Source organism: Bos indicus, chromosome 13, assembly GCF_029378745.1.
Source record: "Bos indicus isolate NIAB-ARS_2022 breed Sahiwal x Tharparkar chromosome 13, NIAB-ARS_B.indTharparkar_mat_pri_1.0, whole genome shotgun sequence".
In the NCBI taxonomy this organism is placed as follows: domain Eukaryota; kingdom Metazoa; phylum Chordata; class Mammalia; order Artiodactyla; family Bovidae; genus Bos; species Bos indicus.
In genome coordinates this window covers 51,935,329-51,948,276 of record NC_091772.1, presented here as the reverse complement: position 1 = coordinate 51,948,276, position 12,948 = coordinate 51,935,329, and the positions used below count along the sequence as shown (strand labels likewise).

General features: G+C 41.9%; 1 protein-coding gene across 5 annotated transcripts in view; it reads right to left on the bottom strand.

The window, feature by feature from the left end:
• Window positions 1-12,948, bottom strand: part of DNAAF9 (dynein axonemal assembly factor 9) — a 173,201-nt gene that overhangs the window by 53,619 nt on the left and 106,634 nt on the right. The gene's annotated exons all lie outside the window — the stretch shown is intronic.

The window sequence follows — 12,948 nt, the reverse complement described above, 5'->3', positions numbered from 1 at the left end:
CAGATAGAAGAAGCAAGAAGAAGCACAGTCTCACAGCAGCTATAACAAAAACATATTACAGAAAGTTAGTCAAGATGAAAAAACAGAAAGTTATGTCCCAGATGAAGGGACAAGATAAAATCCCAGAAAAACAACTAAATGAAGTGGAGATAGGCAACCTTCCAGAAAAAGAATTCAGAAAAATGATAGTGAAGATGATCCAGGGTCTCAGGAAAAGAATGGAGGCAAAGATTAGAAGATGCAAGAAATGTTTACCAAAGACCTAGAAGAACCAAAGAATAAACAGAGATGAATAATATGTAGAAGGAATCAATAGCAGAATAACTAAGAATGGATAAATGACCTAGAGGACAGAATGGTGGAAATTATTGCTACAGAACAGAATACAGAAAAAAGAGTGAAAAGAAATGAAGACAGCCTAAGAGAACTCTGGGCAACATTAAACACACCAACATTCACATTATAGAGGTCCTAGAAGGAGGAGAGAGAGAGAAAGAACCTGAGAAAGTATCTGCAGAGATAATAGCTGAAAACTTCCCAAACATGGGAAAGGAAACAGTCAACCAAGTCCAGGAAGCACGGAGAGTCCCAGGAAGGATAAACCCAAGGAGGAACACACGGAGACACACAATAATCAAAATGACAGAAACTAAAGACAGAGATGATATATTAAAAGCAACAAGGGAAAGATAACAAATAACATACAAGGGAACTCCCAGCAGGCTAATAGCTGATTTCTCAACAGAAACTCTACAAGCCAAAAGGGAATGGAATGACATATTTAAAGTGATGAAAGGGGAGAACCTACAACCAAGAATATTCTACCCAACAAGACTCTCCTTCAGATTTGACAGAGAGGAATCTAAAGCTTTCCAGACAAGCAAAACTTAAGAGAATTCAGCACCGCCAAACCAGCTTTACAACAAATGCTACAGGAACTTCTCTAGGCAGGAAACACAAGAGAAGGAAAAGACCTACAGAAAATAAACCCAAAACAATTAAAAAAATGGTAATAGGACCATACATATCTATAATTACTTTAAATATAAGTGTATTAAATGCACCAACCAAAAGACATAGACTGGCTGGCTGGCTGAAAAAGTGAAATGCATGCACTTCCACTTACCACATCACTCTGCTTGACCCCCCAAATTGTATATAATTACTTTATATTGTTAAGTTAATCATGTTCCCATTATGGCTTGCAATTATATTTTATTTTTTGCCTGGCTATTGATTGTGAAAACTGATAAATGTCTTTTACTGTTGTGATTATATAACTATTACTCATTTAATACCATTGTATCATGATCGATCAACAGAAAAATAATAGAACTCTGTATCACCAAAACTAGGATCTAACAGAAAAACCTGTAATAACTTTTTAAAATCCAGATGCATATTAGAATTATCCTGAAATATTTTGAAGAATAAAATTGCTCTGGTATTGTTTTTTTTCTCCAGAGCTCCAGATATGTTTCTAATGAGCAGTCATGTTTAAAAACAACTGGACTGTAATTACTTTTATCTAGTTTGTTTCACTTTTTCTATTTCATATTCAGTGCTTCCGTTTCATTATTATTTTCTCCAACTGCTCCATCTTTTTTTTTCGTATCTTTTTTTTTATGTTCTTTCTCAAGCCTTTATCAAGTGTAGTAGAAAAGCTTTTGTATACATATATATAAATATGTATATTTTAGAAAACTGATGAGTTTTTGCCTAACTAAAAAAATTTTGACATTCTGATTCCATTTGTTTGAGTTAGTATGAATAGAATGCTAGATTTCTAATTAAAAAATAGATGTGCAGCAAGCAATAAAGGTTTACTGTACAGCATAGGGAACCATAGTCAATATCTTGTAATAACCTATGATGGAAAATAATTTCAAAAATAATTATGTGTATTTGTATAACTAAATCACCTTGCTGCACACCTGAAACAGTGTAAGTCATATATATTTCAGTAATATATATATTAAAAAAATAAAAACAATCTTTATGCTGAGCCCTCTGCTCTGAGAAAGCCATGTATCCTCTGAGGGCCTCAGAGAGAAATGAGGCATCAGATACAGTCTTTGCAATAAGAATCAGAAAAAACAAGTGAATAAGCTACCAGCTGATGAAGCGAAGCAAAATTCACATTCACATATGTGTGTCTTCCAGGAAAATATACTAAAAAAGACTTTGGGTATGTCTGCTCCATTACTAAGTTAACAGATGCTCCTTTCTTCTATTTTGGCAGAAGCTGGCTCAGCTCTGAAGAGACCACATCTCTCACTTAAGGCCCAAGAAAGAGCACTGTGGCCTCAGCTGTTGAGGACTGGTGAAGGGTGCTGAAGGGCCCCTTGCCAGCATAGGAACATGTGCGTTGGGCAACAAGTGTGTTCTACTGGAGGCTGCTGTTCTGTAATTCCCAAAAACAAGATGGGTGGGACATAGACACTGAGTGTGGGTTTCTTATGACAAGGATTCAGATTTAAGGAGAGCTGCTTGCTTCCTAGGCAGCCAAGGTTACAAAGCAGCTCAATACAGGCCCTACTGAGTAGATCACAGAATGATGGACAATGAAGGTAATAAGGATTAAGGCTGGGCCTGGGCTTGCTTTGGAGAACCAAATGACACAACCAGGGCACCCATAAGACTACTAGGTAAAGTTGTTCTCTGGAACTGGTCCAAGCTGGATACTTTCTGTTCCTGTAATAGCCTTTCTTTTCATGCTTTCACAGAGAAGAAATAGTGTTCCTTAGAGCTCAAGGCAAGGCTAAGGGAATACCACCAGTATGCTAAGGCAAAGTTGGTGGCTCAGAGAGTAAAGCATCTGCCTGCAATGTGGGAGACTTGGGTTTGATCTCTGGGTTGGGAAAATCCCCTGAAGAAGGAAAAGGCAACCCCCTGGAGAAGGAAAAGGCAACCCACTCCGGTACTCTTGCCTGGAAAATCCCATGGACAGAGAAGCCTCATAGGCTACAGTCCATGGGGTTGCAAAGAATTAGATACGACTGAGTGACTTCACTTTCCGGAGAAGGCGATGGCACCTCACTCCAGTACTCTTGCCTGGAAAATCCCATGGACGGAGGAGCCATGTGGACTGCAGTCCATGGGGTCGCGAAGAGCTGGACACGACTGAGCGACTTCCCTTTCACTTTTCACTTTCATGCATTGGAGAAGGAAATGGCAACCCATTCCAGTGTTCTTGTCTGGAGAATCCCAGGGACGGGGGAGCCTGGTGGGCTGCTGTCTATGGGGTCGCACAGAGTCGGACATGATTAAAGCGACTTAGCAGCAGCAGCAGCAGCAGCAGCAGCAGCAGCAGCAGCAGAGTAACTTCACTTTCACTTTTTTTTTCAAGGCAGAGGACATGAGACTAAGAAGAGGGATTGATTCCTTGAGTTGCAGTTCTAAAAAGTTAGCCCCAAAGCTCTGGAAGGCTATAATGATATGAAGAGCAAAGGCCAAGTTTTGAAGGTTTCCTGAGGAGGTGGGGTTTCAGGAGGCACAGAGGGGCCTAGTGAGTATGTGTGCTTGTGTGTGTGTATTAATGAGGTGTGGGGAGGAATGCGAGAGGTGGAGGCAGTTTTTAGGTACAAGAAGAAGGTTTGAAATCTGAATATCAACTGACGAACTAGATGAGTAGTCAGAGGGAACTAATGGCATTCTTACCAGCCAGCCCAGTTCAAAGCACTCAATGCTTCAAGTCCAATAAGGTTCCCACCCGCTAACAAGTAAAACCTAGCCTCACCTACACACAGTCTTGCCCTATGGCTCTCCTGAGTGGGGGTTCCTCATGCCCCAGCCTCATCCTGCACTCACACCAAGGTTTGTCACTGCTGTTCCCAGACCATTCCCTCCCCCTCTGGCACAACACTTTCACTCCCTTAGAGACTCAAGCCTCTCCTTTCCTTCACTGCTCACATCTACTGCCCTCCTAATTATGCCACAACACTTTAAATAGCTTCTGAATGTGCTCAGTCTTCTTTTCCGAAGCCAATACTCCCTTTCCCTCTGAGATCTGGCCTTGCTGCTCCTCAATCCCAGCTCCACAGCAGTAAAGCAGCACCCAGAATGTCTTAACTTCTGAAATCTTCAGCTCCAGAACCTAATCTCTGACTACAGTATGGCGTCATCCTTTTAACTATCTCACTCCCCAAACTTCATTCTGTGATGTCACTGAGCCTTCAAAGCCTTTGGTTACCTCATTTTCTCTTACTGCTCAAAAATTTGACTTTCCTCTCAACTATACCCAGGGCTGATCCACAGGGACAGGGATGGGAATAGATTTTACTCATAGCATGTCATATACATTATAGTTTTGCATCTTTGCAACTACCAGTGGGAGAGAATAGTATTCTTAGAGAATTGATGGGGAAACTCAAAGTTTAGCGAGATCTTCCCAAAAGTCACAGAACTACTTGTTAGTGGAGGCAAGTACAGAACACAGGTTTGTCTGATGCCAGAGCACTGTACACGCTGGCCACTTCAGTTCTCTTACACTTTTCCTTCACCTTTGCTCTCTCCACAGCCCATCTGCTGCTAACTGGATGAGGTACCTTCTCTGCTTCCTCAATCTCAAAAAGTCTTCAAGTGCTGCCTGGCAGTCCCACCATTGCTACCTCTGTCTACCAATTCCTCCAGGGCATGGCCAAAACCCTCAGCACTCTCCTAACACCACAACTTCATAAACTCCAGCTACAAGATGGCTTTACCTACTGTTACAGAGAGGGATCAACAGGTGTAATCAGGTAGAAACTGTTCCCTACCTACTGCTTCTGGGCTCTTCCATGTCCTGGGGTCACTGTCTACCTACGTATCTCTAATGTGAAGCTTCTTAAGAACAAGTACCAACTTAAAGACCTCCTAGACAAACCTCAAAATCACTCCAAAGCTTCCAGAAAAGAGCACAGATCTGAAAGTTGGCATATTCCACATAGTCACTGGGATGATGGGAAAAGAGGCAGATCAGGGAGGTCATCTCCAGCACTTTTTCTCCCTCTAGATTCTGAAGCCTCAAAACAAAATGGAAAAGAGGAAGGGAGAAATTCACAAGTATGGAAAAGCACTCACTATGGGGCCTGATCCAGGGCAAGGACTCAGTACACAAGAGCTGATTATAGTACCAGTGCAGAGACTGATGTCACAGCTACCCATTAGTTTTGCTCTGGGAATAGTAACATGTGAGATAACTGAAGTCCATCACTGGGTGGTCTGGTGCCAGTGCCCTGGTCTCTCAGATCCCAATCCACTTGAAGTAGTAATGCTTTAGGTATCTGTTCTGGACTCATGACTGTCAAACTGTGGTCTGATGGGATATGCTTTTGTAGGGGCTTCTCAGTGACTGTGGGAGCCAAATCCTAAGGTCTTCTGAACACTGTCTTCTTATCTAATCATTGGTGCCTTGCTTGATGGGCTCCGTCATTCCTTCTCTATTCTGTGAGTCTGAAAACTCAAGGTAAGAGGAAGTTCACACTCAGTACCCAAGGAGCAAGGGGACTACATCAGGACTACTATTGACTTCTACATCCCCAGAAGTCTAACAGGAGAGGAATGAGCCCTCAGGGAAAAATAAGACACCAAGCATTAATGATAAAAATTTGGCTTTTTCTCTTTCAGACAACAGGCTGTACAAATAAAAATCCTCCAATGGCCCAGCCTGTATAAATAGGGAACACTATCACTGCTGGGAAAATATGATGCAATGGGTGGATACTCTTCATTCTGTATGTATGACAGTATGTGAAGTACACACATATGGTTTAAAGAAAAAAAATCAAAACAACAACCCCTGATGCCTAGACTGCACCACTCAGCCTAAGAAATCAAGTATTCCTCGTGCCTTTGAAGCCTCCTGAGTGTTCTTCCTCAAACATACTCTTCCACTGAAAGGGAACCAACATCCCAAATTCTATACAGTTTCACCATACTTCAATGTATCTATAAACTATATATGACTTAGTCTTGTCTGTTTTACTTTCATACGGATGGAATCTTAGCACACATTTATTCTGTGACTTGCTTACCTCTTTCAACATCCTATTCCTGAGAGTCATCTACACCATAGGTAACATGCAACTACGGGTATTATGTATGTTGTAGGTATATGCTGTCTAATTCATTCATGGTCAGTACTATAGAGAAGTTTCTTTTAAAGTGTCCTTCAACAGTTCATATGGGCCCAAGGGAACACATGAGAGGGTACATAATCAAACAGATGGCCACTGTCTGGGCCTTCCCATCACAGGAAAGTGAAAGCTTGGTCACCAGAATTCTCAGACTTTATGCGTCAATGGTATTAGCATCTCTGCTCCTCATTGCTAAATAATCTCTGTCTGATGGAAAAAATACTCTGAATCTGTAAATTGCTACAGGAATAATGAAAGCGCTGCCTGAGTGTCAACCATTCACTAGGCTTGTAGAAGATAGTAGATATATAGTCAACTGATATTCAACAAAGGTACAAAGACAATTTAAAGTAAAAGGAGAGTCTTTTCAACAAATGATGCTAGAAAAAAATGGATATGCCCATGTAAAATAATGAATATCAATTCATACCTTGCACTGTTCTGCCCATTCCTACCAGCCACAGTGGAAAACCTCATGCTTTATAGGGATGGCAGCTAGAGATCTCAGAAGGATTTTGACTCAGTACTGGGGTAAAATTAGTTCTAAACTAAATGCTACTCTGCCTCCTGCCTGACAAAACTTAAAAAGAAAGGCCGAGATAAGACTAGAAGAGAAATATAACAATTATTATAATTGTATCACATAAGTTCAAGGCTAGAGGAAAGACAGAACTATGCTAACTTGAGACGTGAAAGATGTAAAAAGGATCTAAACAGAACTTCTAGAGATGAAAAATACATTTCCTGAGAAGAAAAAAAAAAACACTGAGTGAGACTAATGACATGAGACAATTCTTGAGAGGTTAGCTATTCCATGGTACTGCTGCCTCAGATTTCATTTAGTATGGCCACGTGGCCTGCACAGGCCTTAAACTGACACTATGGGCTCTTCATGTAAGCACATGTCCTAGACAACAGCCTGCAGAGTCACAAGCAAATGTAAGTTCCTAATAAGACTTTCTCAGCAGCCCTTGTCATCAAAAGTCTTCCCCGAATCCTTAGTGTCTTCCCCTTGTGTGCCCCTTATATAGTCAAATTGACTTCATCACCCCATGGAGCTTACCAAAACCTCCACTCTCTTTGGTTTGAATGGGCCAGTTTGGCCTTAGCCTGGGAAAACTCAAAGCACTCCACCCACAGACTTTAATTAAGGCACATACCCCAGGTCTAGCCCGAACCTTGCTTTGACCCCTCTCCCCTGTTTGTCTGTGTGACCCATCAGCGCATCCCATATACTTCCTCCTGGATTTGTGAATAATACGCTTCTCTATTTCAATTTCTTTAGTGGTCTTTTGTTGGACCTGGCTCACCATCCAGCACCTTCTGTTCCAATTAACAAATGATAATTTAAAAAACTTGTAACAACAATGCAAAACAAAAGATTAGTAAATTAAAATATGCAGAAAATATGCAAAATAAAACACAAAGAGAAAAAAAGACTAAAAATAATTGTACAGAGAATCAGGGAGTGGTGAGACAACTTTAGGCAGCCAATTGTATGTAATTGGAATCCTTGAAGCAAAGGGAAAAAACTGAAGAAATAATGAGCAAAAAATTTTCAAGTCTGAGGAAAACTCTAAATCCATTGATTCAAGAAGCTAAATAAATCCCAAGGATAAGCAACAAACCACAGCAGTCACATAAAGATCAAACTGCTTAATATCTATGATAAAAAGAAAAAATCTTCAAAGCAGCTGGAGTTATATAGAAAGGAACAGAGATAAGAATGACAGTAGATTTCTGCTCAGAAACAATGTAAGCAAGAAGACAGTGGAGTACAGCTACATCTGTAAAGCCCAGAAAGGAATGGTCAACCTACAGTTCTTTACCAAGTGAAAATATCTTTTCAGAAGTCCTGGGGTTTGGAACTTCTGAAATGGCTGTGAGGAGTCTGGAAAATTCTCTCCCCAGGAAACAGCCATAAAACTGGACTGACTGTCAAAAACAAAAAGTTAAGGACTCTGGTAACAGACCAAAGTTATACAACAAAACTGAGATGCATTCAAGGAATTCTACTGAAACTTGGTAAAAATAGTAGAAATTGGAATATTTTAGCTTGAGGCTATTCACATTACCTCTCTTCCAGCTCCATGGTGCAGAAGTCTTATGAGGGAGTGAGGCAGGCTTGTCAGAGTGGCTGACTTTATTTGGGGGCAAAGCACAGAAAATTCCACACAAAGAGATATCAAAACTTGAAGCAATCATAGTGGCAAACATTAAGGGAGGACCAACATACCAGAGATCTCAGTGCTGTTGATACAACCAGCCAGAAATGTAGCAGGGAAGTCAGAGGACTGAGATAAAATAGACGGCAATTACGTCTTTAGATACAGCAAGAAAGACGTGTTGCAAGGCACTATCTAGTGCCAGGTGCACCAAGGGACATATATGAAAATGCTCACAACAGCACTGTCTACAACAGCGAAAAACTATAAAGAACCCAAATGTCCACCAAGAGTCAAAAGGATAAACAGCATATCTTCACACAAAGCAATCCTATGGAATCATGAAAATGAATCAACTATATGACTACACAAAACAATCTGGATGAATCTGAGGATCAGAATACTGAGTAAAAAAGGCAAATCCCAGAAGAATACGACAGAGTATGATTCTAATTTATATTTAATTAAAAAATAAGACATTGTTTAGGGATATAGGTGTATGTGGTAAACTCTAAAGCAGGCTCCTGGGATTCCCAGGAGCTCAGTGGTAAAGAAGCTGCCTGCCAATGCAGGAGACACAAGTTCGATCGCTGGTCCGGGAAGATCCCACATGCTGCAGGGCAACTAAGCCAGTGCATTACTACTACTAAGCCTGTGCTCTAGAGGCCATGAGTCGCAACTACTGAGCCCAAGTGCTGCAATTACTGAAGCCGGCAATTACTGAAGCTCTGCACCCTAGCCTACAGAGCCTGTGCTCCACAACAAGAGAAGCCATCATAATGAGAAGCCTGCACATTGCAACTAGAGAGTAGCCCCCACTCACCACAACTAAAGAAAAGCCTGTGCAGCAAGGAAGATCCAGCACAGCCAAAAATAATTAAAAAAAAAAAAAGACCCTTGATAAGGTCATCATTTAATAAACAAATAAATAAAGCAGGCTCCAGAGGATTAGGTATTTGGCAGCCAGCCTGACCAAGGTCAGCAGGGTGGGGAAGAGAAGGGCATATAAAGGAAATGAATGAACAGAAAGCTGCATAACAAAAAGCCTTGTGATAGCAGAAGTCACTAACTGAGGAAGAAAAAATTTAAACAGAACTGGAAACATTTCAAGGTAAAGGAAGTACTATTCTTTTTCACTGAGCCTTCCCTAGACTGAAAAGTAAAAGACCTGGACCACCCTCCAGATGTTATCACTAACTTGTACTAGAACCTCAGGCAACTTTTTCACCTTCTATGGGGCTCAACGTATGAAGATCAATCAAAATAAGCACAATGGTGACTTTTTAAAATGTCTTCAGAGGTAAATCTGCAACAGGCAGATTTACCTAGATCCAAAGGATATTTAAACTTCAGGACCCCTCATCACCTGCTTAAGCCCCCTTCCAAGGCCCAGGAAGAGACTTATTTTATGTGTTACTTTCCTTACAAGAGCCCCAAAGAATTATAAACTTCAAGTCCTATAAAACTGACCTGAGCCCTAAAGTGGTAAAATGCTTAACACACTTCTATTTAAATTCTCTGCTCCTACTGAAACTTCTGGCCTCAGAAAACCATCTCCTGATTCAAACTACATTTTCCTCAGAAACTAAGAAAGTGTGAAATCTAAGCTCTCAGGTGTGTGACAAGGTTCGAGAAATTCCTGGTTTGTGTGCTTTATTCTTGTGTAGACGCTTGTTCCTTGGAAGGAAAGCTATGACAAAACTAGTTGTTGCTGTTGTTCAGTTGCTAAGTTGTGTTCGACTCTTTGCTCCCCTATATACTACAGCATGCCAGGCTTCCCTGTCCTGCACTATTTTCCGGAATTTGCTCAAATTCATGTCCATTGAGTCGGTGATGCCATCCAAACACCTTACCTTTTGTCACCCTCTTCTCCTCCTACCCTCAATCTTTCCCAGCATCAAGGTCTTTTCCAATGAGTCAGCTCTTCACATCAAGTGGCCAAAGAACTGAATTTTCAATTTCCGCATCAGTTCTTCCAATGAATATTAAGCGTTAATTTTCTTTAGGATTGACTAGTTTGATTTGTTTACTGTCCAAGGGACTCTCAAGCGTCTTCTCCAACACTACAGTTAAAAAGCACCAATTCTTTGGCGCTCAGCTTTCTTTACAGTCCAACTATCACATATACACATAACTGCTGGAAAACCATACCTTTGATTATACAGACCTTCATTGGTAAAGTGATGTTTCTGCTTTTTAATATGCTGTCTAGGTTGGTCATAGCTTTTCTTCCAAGGAGCAAGCGTCTTTTAATGTCAAGGCTGCAGTCACCATCTGCAGTGATTCTGGAGCCCAAGAAAATAAAGTCTCTCACTGTTTCCACTGTTTCGCCATTTATTTGCCATGAAGTGATGGGACTAGATGCCATGATCTTAGTTTTTTTGCATGTTGAGTTTTAAGTCAGCTTTTTCACTCTCCTGTTTCACTTTCATCAAGAGGCTATTTAGTTCCTCTTCGCTTTCTGCCATAAGGATGGTGTCATTTGCCTATCTGAGTTTATTGATATTTCTTCTGGCCATCTTGATTCCAGCTGTGCTTCATCCAGCCTGGTATTTCACATGATATACTCAGCATATAAGTTAGAAAAGCAAGGTGACAATATACAGGCGTGACGTACTCCTTTCCCAATTTGGAACCAGTCCGTTATTCCATGTCCGGTTCTAACAGTTGCTTCCTGACCTACAAACAGGTTTCTCAGGAGGCAGGTAAGTTGGTCTGGTATTCCCATCTCTTGAATTTTCCACAGTTTTTTAGTGATCCACAAATTTACCTTGATTTGTGGACCTAACATTCCAGGTTCCTATGCAATATTGTTCTTTACAGCAATTGGACTTGACTTCCATCACCAGTCACGTCGACAACTGGGCACTGTTTTCACTTTGGCTCCATCTTTTCATTCTTTCTTAAGTTATTTCTCCACTTTTCTCCAGTAGCATACTGGGCACCTACCAACCTGGGGAGCTTGTTTTTCAGTATCCTATCTTTTTGCCTTTTCGTACTGTTCATGGGGTTCTCAAGGCAAGAATACTGAAGTGGTTTGCCATTTCCTTCTCCAGTGGACCACTGGAGAGTTTTATCAGAACTCTCCACCATGACCCATCCATTTTGGGTGGCCCTACATGGCAATGGCTCATAGTTTCACAGAGTTAGACAAGGCTGTAACTCATGTGATCGGTTTGGTTAGTTTTGTATGACTGGTTTTCATTCTGGTTTGCCCTCTGATGGATAAGGATAAGAGGCTAGTGGAAGCTTCCTGAATGGAGAGACTGATGTGGGGGAATCTGGGTCTTGTTCTGATGGGTGGGCCCATGCTCAGTAAATCTTCAATCCAATTTTCTACTGATCGGTGGGGCTGTGTTCCCTCCTTGTTGTTTGGTTGAGGCCAAACTATGGTAGGGGTAATGGTGGTAATGGCGACCTCCTTCCAAAAGACTTTTGCCTACACTGTTGTATTCAGTGCCCCTGACCCCGCAGCATGCCACTGTGTTAACCCACGCCTCCACCAGAGACTCCTGGACACTCAAAGGCAAGTCTGGCTCAGTCTCTTGTGGGGACACTGCTCCTTTCTCCTGCGTCTTGGTGCACACACAGTTTTGCGTGTGCCCTCCAAGAGTCTGTTTTCCCCAGTCCTGTGGAAGTTCTGTAATTAAATTCCACTGGCCCCCAAAGTCAAATTCCCTGGGGATTCTCAGTTCCTTTGCCAGATCCCCAGGTTGGGATATCTGTTGTGGGTCCTAGAATTTTTTAACATTGCGAGAATTTCTTTGGTATAATAGTACTGCAGTTTGTGGGTTGTCTGCTCAGTGGCTCTATGGTGGGGCTAATGGTAACCCCCTCTAAAAGGGCTTAGGCCACATACCACATGTCCCAGGTCTGCTGCAGCCAGAGTCCCTGTCCCTGTGGCAGGCCACTGCTGACCCATGCCTTGACAGGAGACACTCAAACACTAAAAGGCAGGTCTGGCTCAGTCTCTGTGGGGCCTTTGGGTCCTGGTGCACACAAAGTTTTGTTTGAGCCCTCCGAGCATCTCTGGCAGTTATTGGGTTTGATTCTAAATGTGGTTTTGCCCCTCCTACCATCTTGTTGGATCTTCTCCTTTGCCCTTCGACATGTGGTATCTTTTTTTGGTGGTATCCAACATTCTCCTGTTGATGGTAGTTCAGCAGTGAGTTGCAATTTTGGAGTTCTCGCAGAAGATGAGCACATGTCCTGCTCTGCCATTTTTAAATTACTTGTAAGTGAGCATGTGATTTCCACCTGATTTAATTTTCTTTAGTCCCAAGGGTTCAAAGCCAGAGAAAAGGCACTGGTCTGGGCTGCTGGCATGTTCATTCTTCAGAATCAACTGGGAATCAGTTCAAAGGCAAATCAACAAAAGTCCTGTATAGTCAAAGCTATGGTTTTTCCAGTAGTCATGTATGGAAGTGAGAGCTGCACCATAAAGAAGGCTGCTGCTGCTGCTTAGTCACTCAGTCGTGCCCAACTCTTTGTGACTCCATGAACTGTAGCCTGCCAGGCTCCTCTGTCCATGGGGTTCTCCAGGCAAGAATACTGGAGTGGATTGCCATCCCCTTCTCCAATAAAGAAGGCGGAGTGCCGAAGAATTGATGCTCTTGAACAGTGGTGCTGGAGAAGACTCTTGAGAGTCCCTTGGACTACAAGGAAAT